Here is a 23,872-nt window from a genome sequence, read left to right on the forward strand (position 1 = left end):
TCAACAGAATATCAATTTAGACACTTCAACAAATAATCTATGTTAAGAATACTGGAATGCAGAAATTATCGAACAATATCACTGATACCACATGCCAGCAAAAATTTGCTGAAGAAAACTGAAAAATAATTACACTCGTACATTGACAGGGAACTGCCATAAGTTTAAGCCAGATTCAGAAAAGAAAGTAGAACAGGGATATCATTGCTGATGTCAGATAGATCAGGTACATTTACAGTAAGAGAGAGAATTCTTGACCCATTCCACTCTGTTTCCCTGGGGTGGGCTATTCTGGTTACCTAGTGCTGTTCTGACAAGAATATACCATAAATGGGATGCTTGAACAAATAGCAATTTATTCTCTTACATGTTAGAGGCTTTAAGTCTGAGTTCAAAGCGCCAAGCTCTATGGGCTGAGTGAAAGCCCCTCAACCTTGGGCTTCACTTCTGCCTCCTGCTCCTGGAGCTAGAGAAGCTTTTCTTCACTCAGACAGCTGCTGGCTGCTAGGACTGACAAGCCCAAGGTTGACAAGTAAAAAGGCACAGTCCTGATGTTACCAAATGACACGGTGGGCCATTCATTCAAGTCCACTCAAAGTCCCAAGGTCAGCAGAGCATGGCAGGCTGCTGAACAACGACACGGCTACATGCAGGGTTTAAGCGTGCCATAAGCTAGAGACCATTCCCCAAAACTGTTTCTTATACATGGGAAGCAGACCACATACCAGCTACTCAGCTGCTCCAATAGATTCCACCATGGAGTTAATTACCAATCTCACCATGGAGAATAACTACATTCAGCTGCCCAGCCACTCAATCAGGCCCAGCCAAGTTGACACACAAACTTAACCACCACATAGGCCATCCTGGGTGGCAGGCACACTTTGTACCAGTAACTTGGCAGGTTGAGCAGATGACTGTCACCAGTGAGTTTCACTCTCTGCCTCAGTGATACCCAGATCCCAGTGTGCTGCTGTCTTCCTCAAGGGCCCAGGCATCTCTATTTGGGCAGCTGGCCAGAGGTGACACTACCCAAGTTGCAGATTCCCAGACCGAGACTCTACTGCTTCATAAGTAGCTGCTGCCAAAAGCAGAGTCTCCAACATGTAGGCACGACCAGCATAGGCACTGGGTAGCAACAAGGCACAGTGGCAGGTGCTGGGCATGCAGGTGTAGCGAAGTTTGGTCTCAATGGCTCACAGTGTAGCACACTTAAGTGGTACCCACAAACAGCATGAAAACAGGTGGTAGGGTAGATTTGGTCCATGGGCCTGTACTTGTTTTCTATCACTGTGCATACATTTCTACCAACTTACAAGGCAATGCAACGTACTGCTATCACATAGCGACCCCTCCTTGGTTTTCCGAGACAGTATCTCTATGGAAGTAGATTGCCCAACATTCCTTCCAAGGAGTGCCTGGTGGGTTTGAACCACCAACCTTCTGGTTAGCAGTCAAATGCCTCAGGCACTATGCCACCAGAAATAACAAACAGCCAGCCCACTGCCATCGTTGATTCTGACTCATAGTGACCTTATAGGGCAGAGTAGAACTACTCCATAAGGTTTCCAAGGTTGTAAATCTTTATGGAAGCAAACTGCCTCATTTTTCTCCCATGGAGTGGCTGGTGAGTATGAACTGCCAGTTTTCTGGTTAGTAGCCAAAATGCTTTAACCACTGCACCACCAAAGCTCCTACTAGATGCAACAAAAGCTCCTACTGGCTCAAAATACTCCCCACTGATTAGCTTACAGTTCTGTAGGTCAGATGTCAAGGCACAGTGTGGCTAGGCCTCCTGCTTATGGTCTCACAGGCAGAAATCAAGGTGTCAGACAAGATGTCTTGGGCTCTTATCGGGAAGCTGTGAGAAGAACTCACTTTCAAGTTCATTCAGGTTGATAGCCAAATTCAGTTGCTTATGGTTGGAAAACTGAGGTCCTTAATTCTTTGTGGACTGTTGTCAAGGGCTTCTACCTCAGTTCCTAAAGGCCATCTACATTCTGTCACAACTGGTGCCTTCCACACTAGAGCCAGCAATGAAATTGTCCCCAGGCTTTGAATCTCTGCTTCCTCTTCTGTTACCAGACAGAGAAAACACTCTGCTTTTAATTGGTTCCTGTGATCAGTTTGGGTTCATCCAGATAATCTCTCTTTTCTCATAATATGTAACATAACCCCAGGAGCTATATCTCATCATATTCATATGTTCCACTCACATTGAAAGGGGAGAAGATTACAAAAAGGTGAGGGTCATTGGAGTAATTCTTAGAATCTTATCTATCATAGGACTGTAGTATGCCAACCAGTAGTCTAACTGTAACCTATAAAACATATGGAAGAGAGCAAAGCCACAACAGAGTAAACGACAGCCAGTCAACTCAAAAGAGCACATTCACACATCCACACTGTCTGGGAACATCTGTGGCAGGGTCCCCTGAGGCCCTGAGGCTGAGTGCATACTCTCCTGCCTTTTCCATCAGTCTCCATGGGCTCACAGTGTGCTCAAGTGCTGAGTAATCTAGAGCAGCACTGGGCAAAAGGTTCTCTGCTCTAAATCTACACTGTCCAACATGAAAGCCATGTGGATACTGAGCATTTGGAATGTGGCTAATGCAGTTGACAAACTGAATTTTTAATTATTTAATCTTAATCTAAAATAGCTACATGTGGATAGTGGCTACTGGCCAGAATAACTCCAGATGAAATTCTGGAAGTAATCATGCTGTATGATTTTTCTTGCCTTATAATGCATGAGTTCTGAGGCACAGAGTATTCACTAATAGTCTCCTTTTGAAAAACTTAATTTTAAAGTAAATACTACTAACATTTACTGACTCAAAGTTTAACACATACACACACAGTAAAAAGCCTCCCATACAACTCATCTCCATTTTCCAAATTCTCCCTTATCATACAAAACAAATTACTGTGATTTTTTTTAAAATATCTTTCCAGAGAGTTATGCTTACATAAGCAAATATAAACATAGATGCCTTCCACACCTCTACTTATACAAATAGGTACATACTATACACAGTCTTCTGTATCTTACTTTGTTCATTTAATTTATATGATGCACATGTGGGCTGCTACAATCATTTGTAATCCTGTTGGAATATAAACTGTCTGAGGCACAAGATTTTGGATTTTATTCAAAGAAGGAGCTCTGGTGGCATAATGACTAAGGCATTAAGTGCTAACCAAAAGGCTGGCTGTTCAAACCCACCAGCCACTCCTCAGAAGGAAGGGTGGGCAATCTAGTTCCACAATGATACCGCCTTGGAAACCCAAGGAGGGGTCACTATGAGTCGGGTCTGACTTGACAGCAGTGAGTTTGTTTTGGTTTAGTTTATTCAAAGAATGTACACCAGGCCCTTAAGATAGTATCTGAAGCAGTGCAGATGCTCAATAAATATTTGTTGAATAAAAGAATGAAGAATGAAGGTTGCTACAAATGACTCTGTCTGGTAGTGTAGTGCTTAAGGCATTTGACTGCTAACCAGAAGGCTGGCGATTAAAACCCACCAGCCACTCCTCGGAAGGAAGATGGGGCAATCTACTTCCATAGTGATACTGCCTCGGAAACCCAAGGAGGGGTCGCTATGAGTCAGGTCTGACTCGATGGCACTTAACAACAACAACATAGATACTGATAAGAGTGTGACTTTACCTGTAAGGTAAATTCCTAAAATGTTCAATGTGTGCTTTATAGTTTGATTAAAAAAAAAAAAAAAAAAAACTCACTTTTGAGTCGACTCCTACTCATAGCAACCCTTCCTTCGGTTTCCGAGGCGGTATCTCTATGGAAGTAGGTATTTTGATAGGTATTGCCAAATTGTTTTCCACATGCCTCATACCAATTTATATTCACTTGAGCAACATCGGAGAGTAGATATTCAATTTATCTGTCTGATCACAGACTCATGGGTCTGAAAAAATATCTTTGGAAGGTGACCTAATTTATTTTTTCTGTTCTCATAAAATCAGCAAATATTGTAGGTAAAGAATCTTCACTGTTACCAGTTCTACCTTACTCCATTAACAAATGAATAAACCAAAGTGGGTAGAAGTAGGGACTATAACTCCAGGTAATCTTATTTAACATTCAGTCTTCTTTCTGTATATTCAACCTCTCTCCGGGAAGGATCATGTCAAAACTGAGAAACCTATTTTCCAGAATTCCAGAATTCATAAAAACAAACAAACAAACAAACAAAACCTAAGACTAAAAAGTTAGATCCATTTTTATTCAATACAAACTTCCAGCTATCAAGAGGTAGAGGTGGCCCTAAAGAGGAAGTTGATGTGGAAGTAATGTTAAGTTTGGTATTCTGCTACACTAGGCTTCCTGAGATTCATACTCTTGTGTGGTCCCCTCCCCTTGAACCTGGGCAGAGCCTGTGAATAAAGAAACAACCTTGGATGTTCCAATATCCCAGAAGAGCTGAGCCTTCAGTGGAGCCATAACCAGAAATGCAGCTCCAGAAGTGACCTGAGAGCACTTGAAATAAAAGAAATACTGAGCCAAGCCCTGCCCAAATTCCAGAACCACAAAATCGTAAGCAAACAAAATGGTGATTGGTGTAAGCCACTAAATTTTGGATAATCAAAATACATGGGTTTAAGAATGAGGTAAGACATGACGGAACAAATGAATTAGTCAATGCAGAATAAAAAAACAAATGTTTCTTTGGTTTTCACTTAAATTTATGATTCAACATAAAGTCCTATCCTATTTCATGCCAAGCTTTTCTAACACTTTTGATATTTCTAATGAATATTTCTGCCTTAGCAGGTACTTCTTTTCTACCAGCCACTTGCAGTAGCCCAGGTTTTAAAGTAAATACTTGAAACAGGTAGTCATCATTTGAAATATAGTATTTATTTCTGATGGTATAGAGAATTCTGAGAGCGCCTAGTTAAAATTCATCAGGGTGAAAATGTTAGTCTGTGATTACAGAATCAGAACTATTCATTACAGCTATTCAGAGAATCTTCTTTATGAGTTTAATGACATAAGCATATTGTATTGAATTATTATGGTACTGCATCAATTGGATTCATAAATTTAATATACTAAGTCTGGTTCACATATTCTAATAAAATCCAGCAAGCTTTAAAAATTTTATAAGAGATATGCATTTAAAGTCCATGTGATATTCAATTTTTATAGGCTGAAGTTCTGGCTTGGGGAATTAAGTAGCTTTGATGATCATGGTGACCCAGCTTGGCTGAATCTCTAGGATTTCAAGGGGCTAAAGTCATGCAAGTTTATGGTGAACCCCACACACAAACAAGCCACATCAGAAATATCAAAGCATGCTTGGGCAGATTGATCTTTTCTCCAGATCACATGTCAAAATCAGCTTTGTCTCTTCTGTTCATGGAGGGTGAAGAGAGGAGTAGAGATTACAATGCACCAATGATAGCATGTGTGTACTGTAACGGGCTAGACAATCAGTTTCTGGAGAATCTGACTTGACAGAAACCAAAAATGGAGGATAGTTGATAGCTTGTGTTGAAAAGTGCAGTTTCTGGGGCTCATCCAGTTCTTTGACTTTCATTATTGGTAATTTTGGATTTTGGTCTGGGACTAGAAATATGTTTAATACAGACACATAGCAACTCAATTTCTTTAGCAATGGGTGTAAACTTGAAACAAAGCCCTGGGGGCACACCATGGTACAGACAGACTTTATAGATGCTGGGGTCTACCTTAGTTCTGCTTTAACTTTTCAAGAAGTCTTGGTAGTGCAGTGGCTAGGTGCTTCGCCCCACCTGTCACTCCGTGGGAGAAAGATGAGACAGTCAGCTTCTATAAAGATTTATAGCCTTGGAAACCACATGGGATAGTTATACTCTATCCTCTGGTAGCACAGTGCCTAAGGCACTTGACTGCTAACCAGAAGGCTGGAGGTTCAAACCCACCAGCCACTTCTCGGAAGGAAGATGGAGCAATCCACTTCCGTGGTGATACTGCCTCGGAAACCCAAGGAGGGGTCGCTATGAGTCGGGGCTAACTCGAGGGCACATAACAACAATAACAACATAGGGTCACTATAAGTTGAAATAGAGTTGAGAGAAGTGGGCTGTTTTTTTTTTTTTCATTTAAATGAACAATTTATCTAAAAGGAACTTAATGGTATATTGCATTTTTTTAAATGATTTTTTTTTTATTATGATTTGGGTGAAGATTTACAGAGCAAATTCACTTTCCATACAGCAGTTCACATACACTTTGTCTCATGACACTGACCACAGTATACCACAATGCAACAGCTCCCCTCCCATTTCCTCCTCATAGTTACCTCTTCCCAGTGTCCATCTCTCCATGCAGTCCTGCCCCCTGCGCTGTCTCCCTGTGCATAAGCAGCCCTTCTTTCTCCCATGATTGTTCTCTCTAAGGAGTGTTATCTACCTGAAGTAAATGTTCAACTCATATGCCTGTGTTTTGTTTGGCTGGAAACCACGGGTGTGGGTTCAATTCCAGACCTGAAGGGCAGCTAGGGGCCATAGTCTCAGTGGTTCCACCAGGCTCTATTGGACCACCAAACTTGGTCCCCCCAGTGAGCTGGGTTTTTAATGCTTTTCAGGCAATAAGCAACCACTGTGCTATGTACTAGGGCACAGCACAGCAGAGGTGTGGAGTAAGTCACTTCACCCCTGTTCACCTCAGTTTCCTCATCTGACTATACTGTCTACTTCTTAGAACATTAAATGAGCTAATGTCAGTAAAGTGCTTTAGACAGGGCCCACAGTATGTACTTAATAAGTGGCTGATATTATTAGACACACAGCCTCGTCCTCAGGGAGTTAACAGGCAAATACGTACATTTTCTCCTCTTTTAGATGTTGAAAATCACATTGGCTTAAAATATGAAAATATGAAAGAGTTCTTCTCTTGAAAGGAAAGTGGCAGACAGCAAGAATCTGGAATTGTCCCCTGACCCATACAAAGTTACCACAAATAAAATAATGGTAGACCCATTATTATAAGAGTTGCTTTAAAACAAAGAAAAGTTAACACCTTTTAAAATGAGGAATCATATATGTGTGTGTGTGTGTGTATACACACACATATAAAGTCCATTCCATAGCAGATAAATACTTATCCTGCAAAAGCCCACTTCAAGACACATTTTGGATGCTGAGATTCTGAACATAGGAAAAGAAAAAAAAAAAAAAAAGATAAAAAATAACAAAGGCTATTATTTCCTTTGTTTCTAAACTCCTGGCTTCTTCTTGCACTGGATAAACCTTCAAAGAAATTTTCTGACATTTTGAGACATAATGACTGTTTCAAATGACCAATTTGACTGACACAGAGTTTCAAATGAGAATCTGGCTGGTACATCTTGGGTATAATATACTAAAACTCATTCAAAGGGCCAGATCCTGCAAACTCAAGAATCAAGAAATGTTGAACATTAATTACTGACATCCCAAAGCCTGCTCTTAATAAAACCCAAGAACCGGATCCAGTGAAAATGTTTCAGGTTCACTAAGTGGCTTTATTTCCATTTCTTCTCCAGCTGTGGCTGTGGCTGAACAGAAAGATCCTTCCCTTTAATACCTGATGTAAGGTGGTATTTATACTGACATGGGAAATTTTCTGTGGTTAAAATTCACTTGGCCTCAAACTGGGCCATTACTGAATTAGAGTAAGATTTTGAATTTCAGGTCAAGAGGGTAAGCTTTTGAGACTCCAGGAGGGAAGGCTCACTACTACATCTTTTTGTTCTTTGGATAAGGGGTTCTTGATTATCTGTGTGGGACTATTTGCCTTGCAGAATATTTCTTGCATTGGGAGTTATCCCTCCGTGTCTAGACACTACCCTCTATCCCTTTAAGAAGCTGTGGTCATGACCTAGGTGTAACAAGGATAGTGGTCCCAAGTGATGGGTCCTTGACCCTAACCCCCAGAAAGGATTAGTGGAAGATTTTGATTATCTGCACCGATGATCTCCTTCACTAGGGACAATGACTAAGACTTGAACTAAGTCAAAGACAATGGAGACGGGAAGAAAAGCCAGATTAAATCTTCTCTGAACAACATCTTTATACAAGGCTGGATTAGGTGTCTTTTTCATATGAGGAAACACAAATAAGAAATTCCTTTTCCAAACAGAAACTAGCTACAGAATTAAGCAACTAAGTTAAAAATATAAACACTGGATACGTGTATGTCCAGCATAACGCTTTCTTCATAAAAGACACTGTTAAAACACTGAGGCAATGGATTAGGTAATGTTAATAAACCTTGAAAAACAATGAGAAGCACAGGCTTTCTCTCCTAGGACCTCACCTTGTAGCAAAATTTATAGTTTTACTCTATTTTTTTTTTTTTCCTGAACAGGGGAAGTTTACTAAATTATCCTAGCAAAAGTAGCCTATCTAATCTTAATTTGTGCTTCAAAGTCAAGGTTTAGAAACTCTCAAAACTGTCCTAGCCATCTCTTGAAATTTGAGAAGTGCCTGCAGAAGAGAAATGGAAAATTCTTGCCAATTAGGAAGCTGATTAAACATGCATTTCCCTGGACACAGATGTCTGGCTGTGTTAAATACCAAATGATACTGCAAACTGTGTAAGCATCAGTTGTATGGTTGTCAAAAACTTTTAGCATCAGTGACCATTTTCAACTGAAACAATGTGCCAGTAGTGCAGTAAGTTACTTTAAGTGGATAGGAAGATCTTAAAGATCAAATGGGAATTTCACTAGATAAGAGATCTTGGAGAAAGCTATGGGACCATTTAATCTAAAAGATAGTGGACTACTTTGGGCTAATTTTGCTTTCACAGTTTCTGCCAAAAGAAACTTTCAAGTAAAAAATTCAGTTCATATTGACTGGGCTATTGCATGTGTCCATCCTCTTTCAAATAAAAAAACAAAACAAAACTCACTGCTGTGGAGTCGGATCTAACTCATAGTGACCCCTCCTTGGGTTTCCGAGGCTCCTATCTCTACAGAAGTAGATTGCCTAGTCTTCCTTCTGAGGAGTGGCTGGTGGGTTTGAACCACCAGCCTTCTGGTTAGCAGTCAAATGCCTTAGGTACTATGCCACCATAGCTCCCTCTTTCAAATAAGAAACTGTAAATAAATGCAATTTTGTGAACTGGAAGAAAAACACTATGAATGGAAAAGGAAAGGTGAATCAACAACAACATATTCCAAGAAGCATAAATACCCTAGACTCTGTGGTGATATTAATAGAAGACAGAGTCACCGTGATCACAGTACGTATCCAGAGAACTTTGAAATAAAGGCGTATGGTCCTCTGGGTTTCTATTTCCAGCTGGCTAAAAAATCTATTGAGGAAAAAAAAAACAACAACTATGCCTTAATTTACTACCATTTTCAACTTTGATTAGCAAATGCAGTCTTGATTTCAAAATTGGTTACTTGATTTCACTTATAAATAATATGAAACAGGTGATCTCAATTAGAAAACAGATGAGAGAAAGTCCTTAATTCTTAATTTTTTTCTTTGGTTGCCTGGAAAGAAATTTATATATGTAAATACATTGCAGTAACTTGCTGGAAATAGAAGTATGTCTAAAAATGGATGAGAGCTTTACATGGGCAAATAATAAAAGATAAAAAATTAGATGAGACTGAAAAAAAAAAAAAAAACCAATAGTCTCATTCATTTGTTTCCTCTTAAATATTATCTCAAAGGCCTGCAGTATATGCTATTCATTAACATTATAAAACATAATTAATTCCAATTAATTATGAAAGTGATACCATGTATATAAGGAAAAAGGATGGTCAAGGGAAAAAATAACGACCTGAATTTTAAAATAAAGATGCAGTTTACAAAGGCAGCAAAGGACAGGAGAGTTAATGGCAAAGGCTATGGTAAGGATCTTTTATCCAAAAAAGTACAATTTATTTGGGAAACAAATCTGGCTAAGTCGGGAAAGGGGGATTAAAGCATCTGGTGGCGTAGTGCCTAAGGCATAGACTACTAACCAGAAGGCTGGAGGTTCAAACCCACCAGCCATTCCCTGGCAGGAAAGTTGGGCAATCTACTTTTGTAGTGACACTGCCTTGGAAACCCAAGGAGGGGTTGCTGTGAGTTGGATCTGACTAGATGGCAGTGAGTTTGGTTTTTGGTTTGGAAGGATGTCTAATGCAAACTGTGCAGGACTTTGTAAATGAGAAAGAAAGAACTCTGAATGTTGACATAAACAGAAAGATGAGCATTTCACGAAGATGGGACAATGATCATGTTTCTCAAGATACATGAATGTGCAAGAAGCATTCTCAACATGCCTTTTGGGCCATTGCAACAAAGGAAATGTATGAAGAGGAAATACACAGATATGAATAGAAATAAACAGAAATGACTATTTCAAGAATCAAGAAGCTAGACCTTAGTGATTATAACTACATTAAACCAAAACCAAACTCACTGCCATCGAGGTGATTCCAATTCATAGTGACCCTCATTGGGTTTCCGAGGCAGTAAATCCTTAAGGAAGTAGATTGCCCCATCTTCCTTCTGTGAAGCTGCTGGTGGGTTTGAATTACCAATATTCTGGTTAGCAGTCACATGCCTTAGGCACTACTCCACCAGAGCTCTTAAACTAACACTGTTGTTGTTATGTGCCCTCGAGTTAGACCCGACTCATAGCTACCCCTCCTTGGGTTTTCGAGGCAGTATCACTATGGAAGTAGATTGCCCCATCTTCCTTCTGAGAAAATAACACTAGAAGATGTAAAAGTGAAAACTAGAATGTTGCAACAAAGGAAGAAAATTAATCCAGAATGAGGGGGCTTTGCAGTGCAGTGCCTCTCAAACTATCTGTGGAGAAGTACCAGTTGATTTATTTTAACATTTTTAAATTTCCAGTTTGTCACAAACTGATATTTTTGGGTTATGCCCCCTTTAACAAGTTCATGACGCTGCCCTTAGATGCCACAGCAATGTTAAATTGCTACAGTGTTTCTATATACTCACTCTTTGTGCTTATCTTGTAGTGAACTTCTACCAACTGTTCATGGACTAACAGTGGTTGGCAAACTGCACCTTGAGAAGCATGGGTGTCCTACATATGAAGGTAGAGGGGCCTGGGCCAAAAGGAGGAGGGAAAAGAACACACGACTATCAGCAGGGCATGGAAGGAAACACATGCACCATCATTTCTACCATTTCTAAACTTTTTGAAACTAGATAGTTTCTTCACATCAAAATATTACAGATGAAAAAAGCGTAAGAGATGAAGAAACATGTATAAATAAAAAAAACTTAAGATATAATTCAAACATCAAATTGACATACATTTTTTAAAATAATAATAGCAGGTCAGTAAAGGTATGACATATGAGTAGAAATGGTAAAAAGCAGTTTGGAGAGCCATCTGGTAATATTCATCAAGAGCTTTAAAATATTCATATCCTTAGTCTTATTATCTGTACTTCTAGAAATTTATAATAAGGATATATTAAGAAATATTATAGGTGCCCATCAATGATGGGAGAATAAATTGTGATAGAGTTTTACTTGGCTGATAAAGAGCATGTTGCGAAAAAATCATGGGAAAAATGCTCATATATAATAATGTGAATAATAATAATAGTGATATTTAATTGAAATTGTGATATTTAATCAAAATTGGTTAAAATTATATGACCAACGTGGGACTAATCAGTTCAAAGATTACTAGAAGGTATTCACAGGAAACAGGTCCATAGGTGGCCGCAAACGGTTTGCACTAGACTTCTGAAGGCTGGCAGTTCAATACACACAGTGGTGCCATGGAAGAAAGAGCTTCTGTAAAGATCACAGCCAGTTCGCTGTGGAGTGGAAACTGTAACACATGCAGTCAACATGAGTCGGAATTAATTGGATACAGAGGATTTTTATTTTATTGCTTTTACTTCCCAATTTTTTCTTATTTACAGAGTAGAACATATATTTCATTTGTAATCATTGAAAACAAAACAAAAATTAAAGTGCCACTGTCCAAAGTTACGGCCACTGGCCAAACAGATGATTGGTCCTCCAGACAGAAAGCCAAACTCAGCTCATTATGTCAACCTGTGATTTCCACACAGAGGTGATATTCAAGCTATTTATCAGCCAATATGATAGGGGCCCTGGAAACCTAATGTATTAGGTATTACATCTCTAGGTGTACAGTGGTGAGGTCTGGAGGGTCCCTGGGAAAGGGAAAGGGCAGTGGGGAACACCCAGAAGGCTCGGGATAGTAGCTGTTTACCAACAAGTATGAGATATTGTGCTTTTTCACACCTGGCACTTCCGTACTGGTGCAGTGCAGCTGATTATCAGGCCTGTCCCTCCTGTAAACCTGCTCCTCCCTCAGCTTTCTCTGTCTCAGTCAATGGTACTCATTCTTCCTGCTACCAGAGCAGGAACTCTGATGTCATCTCAGATTCTTTTACTTCTCTCTCTCTCCACATCCTGTCTATTGGAATATCCTGCCATTGCTTCTTTAAAAATACATTCACAGTCTGACCCTTTCTCCCATCTTTTCTTCCATCTAGGTCCAAGGCACCATCATTCTGACCTGACTTGCCATGGCCTCTTCTAGGTCTCCCTGTCTCCTTCCTTGTCCCCCCAATAACAGCCCGCTCTCTACAGAGCAGCCAGAGTTGTTCTTTATCTCTGGTCAAGCCCTCCAATGGTACACCATCTTACTCAAAATAAATATTCAGAGTCCCCCTCATTGCCTTTAAGACCCTACAGGACCCAAGCCCAAGCTACCTGCCTGGGCTTACCTCTTATATTCATTCACTCTCTTTCTCATACAGTATAGCCTCCCTCAACAAAGAGCTCTGGTCTTTGCAGTGCATAAGGCACTTGACTTCTAACCAGAAGGCTAGTGGTTCAAACTTTCCAGCCACTCCTTGGAAGAAAGACTGGGCAATCTACTTCTGCAGAGATAACACCTCAGAAACCTGAGGAGGGGTCACTATGAGTCAGAACTGACTTGATGACACTGAGTTTGTTTTTTTTTTGGAGGTTTTATATATTTATCATTAAAAAAAACCCTCACTGCCATTGAGTCATCTGACTCAAAGTGATCCCCTGGGAGTTTCCAAATATTACAGAAGCATATAGCTCTATCTTCCTTCCACAGAGCAGCTGGTGGGTTTGAAGTGCTGAACTTCTGGTTAGCAGCCAAATGCCTTATCCACTACACCACCAGACCTCCTTATTATACTTATATAATTACATCTATATAATCTAAATGTAATCTATACTCTAAAAGTATCTGTTTACATATATAATTAAGATATACCTTACTATATCACATTTTATAATTAATAATATATTTTATGTCCCTACCCAATAACTATTAACAAGATATTGATTATATTACAAAAACAACTCAATTTAGGGGTCTCTCAATGATGATGCAGTCACTTGTGACTACGAACCTTACCAGTGAGTCATCCTTTCATCTACTGAGACTGGATGATGTATGGACTGGGGAAAAGAAAGAGCAGATTCTGACAGAAATGAACAACTACTGCTGAATAAACAATGGAATGAAACCACTGGAAATTAATGATATAAACACAATCTTTATAAATTATTCAAAATGGTCATTAATTCCAAGCAACCAAAATGCAACCACTGCTGTGGAGTCAGATCTGACTCATAGCGACCCCTCCTTGGATTTCCGAGGCTGTATCACTATAGAAGTAGATTGTCCAACCTTCCTTCCAAAGAGTTTGAATCACCAGCCTTCTGGTTAGCAGTCAAATGCCTTAGGCACTATGCCATTCCAAGACAATTTTTAACAATTTGAGCATCACAGGAAGGTGGTCAATGTTTTTCCTGCCATCAGTCAATGCGCATCTCAAGTCCAGCTATTTTTTTTTCCCTTATTTTTAGATGTATTTCCACCTGACACTTCCTGTGGTGCCCAGGAGATAATTGTTTTAGTTTAAAGACTTTTCCTTATCACCCCTGTGGTGCTACAGCATGAATGTGAGATGTAAGGGGCAGCAGAATGAGAAAATATTAAAATGGTATTTAATTAAGCAGGATAAACAATAAGGTCAACAGCAACTTGAGGGTAACATCTGTTTCCGAACAAGGGAGGCAAGCCACCTCCAGGTATTGGGTGAGGAAGATGAGCTTGTGCTGATGCTCCTTTTGTCTATACCACTTGTGGTAGCTATTTCTGTTGCAGAGGCAATGAGACATTTAATAAAAGAAAACAAATAGCAATGCCTTGCTGTAGCTAGGAGAATAGGAACAACCCTCCAACTGTTTAACACTGCAAGGTTCAGGCCTCATTTCATTTTGCCTTTAAAAGTAACCAGGGAAATGAAAAATGTTCTATACTGAACTCTATAAACAGCATACACAGAACTATGTCTCTCATCTTGAGCTATGCTGCATCACTTTCATCTGAAGTTATTTCCATAAATAGGAAAGAGGAGAACAATCCCTGGTAGGTATTTGCCAAACCCTAAACACCTTGTAAATGAGCACAGGAGCTGAAGAGACGACAGATGTTACCGATTTAATGATAGAACTGCCCATGATATGGGATTGTAATTGCGATTGATATTAGAATATCAAAAGCCCAACCAGTGGAAAAATTACTATTGCAGCTGCATGTAGGGGGAAATGGCTTCCAAACCTCAAGTTAGTGAACCAGTAAAGAGGCACTATTTCAAAAACATGGCTTGTGTGTAGCAATATAAAATTTATAAATATTTTTAATACCAGATTTCCTTGTCTTGTCAAGATTAATGTCCAGGGTCTTGGGCATCTCTGACTCTTTTCATCATCATCCCTTGGTTTTCATCCAATTCAGAAACAAAACATGCCGACTCTACCTCCTGCGTATCTCTGTAATCCATCCAATTTTCTCTATCTTAACTACCATCACATCTTAGATAAGACTATGCGACAGCCTAGTAGTTGTTCCTGCTGCCTCCAATCCCTCCTGCTCCACACATTCTCTCAGCAGTAGTAAAAGCTCATTCTTCCACGCCCCTGCTTAAAGCTCCTCATTGTTCTCTGGGTCAGGTCTACAGTCATGAAGAGGGTATGTAGGCTCTGGCCTTGCTTCCTATATGCCTCCCCATCGGTTTCATCTTTCCACAGTAGATACAGATTCCTGGGTCCCACACTAGTCCTGCTGAATTAGAATATGTGGGAACAAAGTTTGTGCATCTGTATTTTTCAAGATGATTCCAATGTTGGGTGAGACAGGTGTGGGAACCACTGATTTGGGAATCATGTCCTCTAACCACAGCAAAGGAAGCACATGACTATTCCTTTATGGGGATATCCCAGTGTGACACCAGCCTGAAATTTACTTGTTAAATTGTCTCTGCTCCTACAAGATTGGGAGCTCTTTGAAGATGGGAACCACAGTACAGACTGAGTGGAGTGCAGGGGAGGCTCAATTCAAGCCTGGGAGGCAGTCCTGAGTGTGACTGGTGTGATCACTTTCAAACAGACAGAGAAGACTCTAAAGGAGAGACCACCAGACATTATACCCTTCCTCTGTGTACACCTCTGTACAGCACCACAGCTCTTGCCAAAAAATGAAGCCCGAAGTCAATCAAGCCTCTGGATCTAACTACCAGTTTTGAGAAAAGGTAGTGTTAGAGGAGCATGATGAATGGCACCCATGGGGTTGCAATCAGCCAAACCCAGAATATGAGGAATTCAAGGGGGTACATGGCATGGTTTCATTGCCAATGCTGAAAAAATGGGGGACAGAAAACCTACAGATTGTAAGAAACCTGTAAGAGTAAGGTAAGACAGAGTGGGAGAAAAATGTGGAACAAAATTCAAAATCATAAAAAAGACCAGATTTATTGGTCTGATAGAGACTGGTGAAATCTCCAAGGCTCCTAGTCACCCTACAGGCCTAGAACTGAAGTCACTCTCATGGCTTCCAGGCAAACAATAGACAGGCATATAAAGTGAACATTTACACAAGGTAGGTATACACCTTAGAACAATCAATCACGGGAGATCAGAGGGTAGTATTTGCACAGGAAGATAGCTCAGAGGGCAGGGATGTAAAGGAAGGAGGGACACAGGGCAAAGGTAACTACAAGGAGGAAGTGAGAAGAGAGATGTTACATTATGGGGACTGCAATCAATGTCATGAAACAAAATGTGTATGAACTGCTGTATGAGAAATGAATTTCCTCTGTAAACTTTCATCCAAATCACAATGGGAAAAAAAAAAAAAAAGTTAATACTGAAGCTGGAAGCTGGCTGATAGGAGAGGGTACACATTGTGGTTCATTATGTTATTTGTTCTGGTTTTGCACATATTACCATAAAAAATAAAATGAAAAAAGAAGTTATAGGTCATTGATACATATATTGTTGTTAGGGGCCACTGAGTTGTCTCCAACTCATAGCAACCTTCTGTTCTGTAAAACAGAACAAAACACTGCACAGTCCTGTGCCATCCTCATGATCCCTGCTACACCAGAGCCCATCATTACAGCCTCTGTGTCAATCCATCTCATTGAAGGCCTTCCCCTTTTTCGTTGACCCACCATTTTACCAAGCATGATATCCTTCTCCAAAGAATGGTCCCTTCTGCCAATGTGATCAAAGTAGGTAAGACTCACTTCCACAGAGAACTCCAACCGCACTTCTTCCAGGACAAATTTGTTAGTTCTTCTGGCAGTCCATGGTACTTTCAGTATTCTTCACTAACACCACAACTCAAAAGCATCAACTCTTCCTCAGTCTTCCTTATTCATTGTCCAGCTCTCACATGCATATGAGGTGACTGAAAATACAGCCTGGGTTAGGAGCACCTTAGTCTTCAAGGAGGCATCTTCATCACTTGAAAGAGGTCTTTTGCAGCAGATTTTCCCAATGCAATATGTCTTCGGATGTCTTGATTGCTGCTTTCACTGGTGTTGACTATAGAACCAAGTAATATGAAGTCTTTGACACCTTCAAACTTTCCTCCATTTATCATGATGCTGCTTATTGGTCCAGTTGTGAGGATTTTTGTTTTCTTTATATTGCAGTGGAATCCATACTGCAGACTGTAGTCTTCAACCTTCATCAGTAAATGCTTCAAGTCATCCTCACTTTCAGCAAGCAAAGTTGTGTCATCTGCATATCACAGGTTGTTAATGAGCTTTCCTCCAATCCTGATGCCATGTTCTTCTTCATATAGTCCAGCTTCTCTGATTATTTGCTCAGCATATAGATTGAACAAGTATTGTGAAAGGATACAACCCTTCCTGATTTTAAACCATGTAGTATTCCCTTGCTCTGCTGGAATGACAACCTTCTGGTCTATGTAAAGGTCCCTCATGAGTACAATTAAGTATACTAGAATTTCCATTCTTTTCAACGTTATCCCCAATTTGGTATCATCCACACAATTGAACGCTTTTGCATAGTCAATAAAACACAAGTAAACATCTTTCTGGTATTCTTTGTTTTCAGTCAAGATCCATCTGATATCAACTACAACATCTTTCATTCCACATCCTCTTCTGAGTCCAGCTTGCATTTCTGAAAGTTCTCTGTCAATATACTGCTGCAATCATTTTTGAGTTATCTTCAGCAAGATTTTACTTGTGTGTGATATTAATGATATTGTTTGATAATTTCCACATTCTATGGGATCATCTTTCTTTAGAATGGGTACAAATATGATCTCTTCCAGTCAGTTGGCCAGGTAGCTGTCTTCCAAATCTCTTGGCATAGCTGAGTGAGTGCCTCTAGTGCTGTATCTGTTTGTTGAAAGATCTCAGTGGGTATTCTGTCAATTCCTGGAGCCTTGTTTTTCACCAATTCCTTCAGTGCAGCTTAGACTTTATCCTTCAATACCATTGCTTCTTGATCATATGCCACCTCCTGAAATGGAGGAACATTCGACCAATTCTTTTTGGTACAGTGACTCTGTGTGTTCCTCCCATCTTCTTTTGATGTTTCCTGCATCATTCAATATATTGTTCATAGAATCTTTCAATATTGCAACTCAAGTTTTCTTCAGTTCTTTCAGCTTGAGAAATGCAGAGCATGTTTGTCCCTTTTGGTTTTCTAACTCCAGGTCTTTGCACATTTCATTACAATAATTGTTGCCTTCTTGAGCTGCTTTTTAAAATCTTCTGTCAGCTCTTTTATCTTGTCTTCTCTCCCATTTGCTTTAGTTACTATCCATTCAAGGGCAACTTTCAGAGTCTCTTCTGACATCCATTTTGGTCTTTTCTTCCTTTCCTGTCTTTTTAGTGACCTCTTGCTTTCTTCATGGATGATGTCCTTGATGTTGTCCCACAATTCCTCCACTTTTTGGTCACTAGTGTTCAATGCATCAAATCTATCTTGAGATGGTCTCTAAATTCAGGAGGGATATATTCCAGGTCATATTTTGGCTCTCATAGACTTCTTTTAATTGTCTTCAGCTTCAACTTGAACTTGCATATGAGTTGATGGTCTGTTCCATAATCACTCATGGCCTTGTTCTGGCTGACCATTTTGAGCTTCTCCATCCCCTCTTGCCACAGATGTAGTCAATCGCATTCCTATGTACTATATCTGGTGAAGTCCCTGTGGGTAGCCTCCGTTTGTGTTGTTGAAAAAAGGTATTTGCAATGAATAAGTTGTTGGTCTTGCAAAATTCTATCATGTAACCTCCAGTGTGATTTCTATCACCAAGGTCATATTTTCCATCTACTAGTGATTCTTCTTTGTTTCTAACTTTTGTATTCCAATCACCAGTGATAACTAGCACATCTTGATTGCATGTTCGGTCAATTTCAGACTACAGAAGTTGGTAAAAGTTTTCAATTTCCTCATCTTTGGCTTTGATGGTTGGTGCGTAAATTTGAATAAAAGTATTAGGAGCTCTGGTAGCATAATGCCTAAGGCACTTGACTGCTAACTAGAAGGCTGGTGGTTCAAATCCACCAGCCACTCCTCGTAGGGAAGGTTGGGCAATCTACTTCCGTAGTGATACCGTTTCAGAAACCCAAGAAGGGGTCGCTATGAGTCGCTATTTGACTCAATGGCAAATAACAATAACAACAACATTATTAACTGGTCTTCCTTGTAGGCATATGGATATTATCCTATCACTGGCAGGATACATATATTATGTTATCTGAAATGTCTCCTAAACTACGGAGGTTTGTAAAGTCTGTGGTAGTTGTATAATCCTTTACAGAATAGAAATCTGGGATTGCTTTCTTTAGTTCTAAGACCTCTTTTAGCATCTGGTATTAATAATTTCAGTACTGTTGGGGGAAGGCAATTTCTATTCAGAGCCACAAAGAGCTGCAAAGAACTGTCAAAGGAGGTCACTCTGTACTGAGGAAAACCAGGGCCATGTCCTTAAGTGAAGATGCACTTCTCTTTCCATGGGAAATTCTAACCACAATTTGATGTTAAAATGAATGTGCTCAAGTGCTTCCTGGCTCTTCACACTAACTCAGCACATCATGTTCACTTTTTCTCTCTGACAGAATTAAAGGACATTAAGTAGTGTAGAAAGTAAGGAACAGAGGCAGAGGCAACCTAGATTGAGATTTCTTAAGTGACTATAGAAGAAAATTATCCTGAGTGTGAGATTATATGTGATAATAAGTCACTTAGAATATTCTAAATGATAAGACAGGAAAGAATTAACTTTCTCTGGACCAAACAGTGATGTGAAAAAGTCTTTGTGGTAAAGTGCGAAAATTCCAGGGAAAAAAAGATCTTTCAATTGTTTGTCAATTACACCAGTATTCATCTGGTCTTTAACCTATCTTATGGTTGCATATGATTATAAATACTTTTCCTTCCTGAGTTCGATGTTTCTATGTCGGTACGTCATTAATTTCCATGCTCTGAGAAGCACTGATTGACATAGACAGACATCTACCTTGAGTTTGGGAAGAATGAATGATAAAAATGATGCTTGCTATAATCTAGACATATTACTGATTCTCAAATTTCAGAGTAGGGAGTGATCCACTCTTAATGAAATATAAATGGCAATGAGTAAAATACATAAGAGATATAAAAAATATAATTTGCTTAGAGGATTATTACTTTCCTTTTAATAAAAGTTTAACATCGTACTCTCAAGAAAAATATGTAATAGTGTTAAATCTATATATCCCCCCTTTTTTTAAGAAAAAATAGTAAGAGAACAAAGGAGAAATAAAAAGAGAGAGAAGTGAGAGAGGAATGAAAAAAGAATTGGAGGGAAAAAGTATTATGGATACATGATGATTACAGATATATTTTTAAATGTTTACTTTGAAAATTATACTGTAAATCACTCTAACAATGATACTTGCAATGTCCCAATACTTTAAAATGTAAGTATGTTTTCTTATGCTTGTTATGTACCAGGGACCTATCTAAAATTTTTACATTAATCATCGCATTTAATCTTTACAACAAATCTATGTAGCATGTACTATTATCATCCACATTCTACAAATGAGAACATTTATTCACAGAGAGATTAAGTAACTTATCAAAAGTCACCTAGTCAATAAGTAAAAAACAGAAAACCAAACCCATTGCCATCAAGTTGATTCAGACTCATACTGACCATAAGTAACACAGTAAAAATCCATACCCAAGTACGCTGGACTCTGTAGTGCATCCTCTGAACCATTATCCTGCATCAATTGAAAATGCATTATAGTCTATGTTTTCTATTAGGTGCTTTTTACATAAATCATTTTCATTTAATCCCTTTAACAACCCTGAATGTTAGCTCACAGAGTGGTCAGGTAACTTGCCCAGTGCCATACTGCAAGGTGGTACAACTAGTATTTGAACACAAGTTGAAGCCTGTGCTCTCATTCTGAAAATGAATTTTTGTCAGAATGAACACATGCTATTTGCTATTCAAGAGAGTTTTACTGGTCATTGAACAAACATTTATTTAGGGCCATTAAAGTGCAGTACTGCTGTAGGCACTGAGGAGACAGGGGTAAACAAGGCAGCTGGAATCTCTGTCTTCATACATCTCATATTCTAGTAAAGCATAAAACACTTAAAGTAAACAAAACAAAAAATATTTCCAAGAACTGCTAAGAAGTGTTACGACCCAGAAACAGCAGGAAAATGTGGCAGGGAGTGATGGGGCAGGGGCTGCCTCCACACAGTGGACAGGGAAGGCCTGCCTGAGAAGAAGACACCTGAGCTGAGGGAGGTGTTCCAATCTCTGAGATGTTTCAACCGACTTAAGTCAGAATCAGTAAGGAAATGAAGATTCTGGTGGCTAGCTTAGCATTTTAGGTTGGGAGCCTAATAATAAAGAACAATTTATCATGTGTTTTATGAGTCCTCAAGTTGTTAGCCATCACCCCATACAGAATGCCATTCTAGAAAGAAGAATGAGTAAAATGGTAGAGAGTAAACTGTTTAACAACAGTGTGGGGGCTCCCCCTTTCCTTTCCAGGGCTCCATCTGGGTTTGGAAGCTCTTATTTTAGGCATTGAAGAGACATCTGTTTTACTTTTAGTCTCCTCCTAAACCAGTGGTTCATGGAAACCAAAGTGGTATTTCCCTCCAGTTGAAGAATCTGATCCAGTGATGTGAACAGACTTCCACCTGACACCGATAGAACTTTTACTGTTTGTACAGAATGATTTCATGACCAGAGGCTTGCCTCTAGAATTCATTCTTTCTCACTCTTCCCTCTCTCTCATTATAGCATGGCTTACTCCCAGTTTGTGTGGTTTGTTATATACTTCCAGCAATTCTATAGGATAGAGATTATTTCTACCATTTACTATTAAGGAACTGAACTTTAAAGAGGGAAGTAGCTTGCCTATGTCTAACAGCTCCTGGTATATCATGGAGCTGGATTTCACATCCAGGTCTGACTCCAGGCTTTCAGTCAATGACCCAGTCTCTATGCAGAAAGAACAAACCAGCTGTAAATAAAAACTATGGTAAATAAAGAGGAATTGTCCTCTTTTCATAATATCCTATGTCACTAATTTTTTTTTCACTTCAATTTGGACAACAGCTCCACCATGATTAAGAACTCTGGTGGTGTAGTGCCTAAGACATTTGAGTGCTAACCAGAAGGCTGGTGGTTCAAACTCACTAGCTACTCCATGGACAGAAGATGAGGCAATCTATTTCCATAAGGATTTACTGCCTTGGAAACCCAACAGGGGTCACTATCAGTCAGAATCCACTCGATGGCAGTGAGTTTTCCACCATGATTAAATTGTTCATTTCTACTTTTCTGATTGCAATTTTACAGGTTGAAAGAAAAGATGGTTTTACAGCCAAGACATTCCTGGTTTCTTCCAAGTACCATCATGGATGGTAATACTCATATAAATTTTGTGTTATCACTCTCAGACATTGATTTTGCAAGTGACAGTTATGATGCACATTGTTGGTGTTCTTTTTCATTTCCTTGGCTCTTAAAATAGATCTAAAATGTGCCCTAAAGCTCCATCACAATCACTGTAATCATTATTATCCTCCTCATCATCACAAAAACCAAACCCACTGCCATGAAGTTGATTCTGACTCATAGCAACCCTACAGAACAGACTAGTACTGCCCCACCGGGTTTCCAAATCTTTATGGAAGCAGACTATCTCATCTTTCTCCCAGAGAGTGCCTCGTATGTTCAAACAGCCAATCCTCTGGTTAGCAGCCAAATACTTTAACTATTGTGCCACTAGAGCTCCTATCATCACCACCACCATCAATATTTCCAGTATCACACCACCTAATGTTTTTTGAATGTCTTCTCTGCATCAGATTCTGTGTTGTGTGCATTATCTTATTTAATCCTCAGGATAATTCTATGAGTAATATATTATTATTATTATTATTATTATTATTATTATTATTATTATAGCCCCCCCTTTTTTTCCAGACAAGAAGATGGAAGCAGTAGTATTAAATAATTCTCCAAAGGAGCCAAACTAGGATTCAAAACTAGGATGATCTGCTCTATGACCTGCATTCTCAGCTGCCACTTAAATAATAATCTATCTTAAAATCCTTTAGCTAACAAGATGAAAATGGTGAACAAAGAAGCACCCTTGAGTTTCTGCCTATCCCTTACTTGGAAGAAAAATTCCTACAAATTTTTCAGATTTTTACTTATAATAGTGGCTATATTATTCTTGAAAGCTTTATGATTTTAGAGGATCTCACTTCTTTTTATCATTTATTTTATCACTTTATCACTTAATCTCTGAGATTATAGACTATTAAGATGATTAGTAGAAATGTTTCCAAGTAGATACTATTCTCTGAAATTAGCAAGGGAAACTGCATTTCCCATCAATCAACAAAAATAAACAGAAAACTCATGGATCTGGGGCTAATTCGGAAAGATTTCCTGGTAATTCAGTGAATAAGTTCTGAAAGCAGCGCAAAGCATGCACGTGAAATATCACAGGAGATTCAGAATTGAATTGGATGTCATTCTTCTGCCTTCAAGTAACTTACATGGGAAAATTTAAGGCATAACAGGTGTCTTGTAATACAAGCAAGAAAGTGACAGGAGCCTTACAAGACAGTGGGGGTGAAGTTTTTTTTTTTTTTTTTCCTTTTTTTTAATTTTTATTGTGATCTGGGTGAAAGTTTACAGAGAAAATTCACTTTCCATACATCAGCTCCCATATACTTTTTCTCATGATAGTGACTGTAATTTATCACATTATAACAGCTCCTCTCCTACTTCCTCTTCCCCATGTGTCCTTCCTTCCCATGCACTCCTGCCCCCCAAACTGTCTCCCTGTGCATACACAGCCCTTCTATTCTCCCATGATTGATCTGTCCAAGGAGTGTATCTACCTAATGTAAATGTTCACCTCATATGCCTGCCTTGTGTTTAACTGGAAGCCACAGGAGTGGGTTCAATTCCAGATCTGAAGGGCAACTAGGGACCACAGTCTCAGTG

At 39.3% G+C, this 23,872-nt stretch overlaps 1 protein-coding gene across 1 annotated transcript in view; it reads right to left on the minus strand.

The window, feature by feature from the left end:
- The window catches only part of KIF16B (kinesin family member 16B), a 640,246-nt gene that overhangs the window by 16,903 nt on the left and 599,471 nt on the right, over positions 1–23,872 (minus strand). The window lies entirely within an intron of this gene.

The sequence above is a fragment of the Orycteropus afer genome, unplaced genomic scaffold (genome assembly GCF_000298275.1).
Source record: "Orycteropus afer afer isolate SDZICR_OR568_19922 unplaced genomic scaffold, OryAfe1.0 scaffold00158, whole genome shotgun sequence".
Lineage (NCBI taxonomy): Eukaryota > Metazoa > Chordata > Mammalia > Tubulidentata > Orycteropodidae > Orycteropus > Orycteropus afer.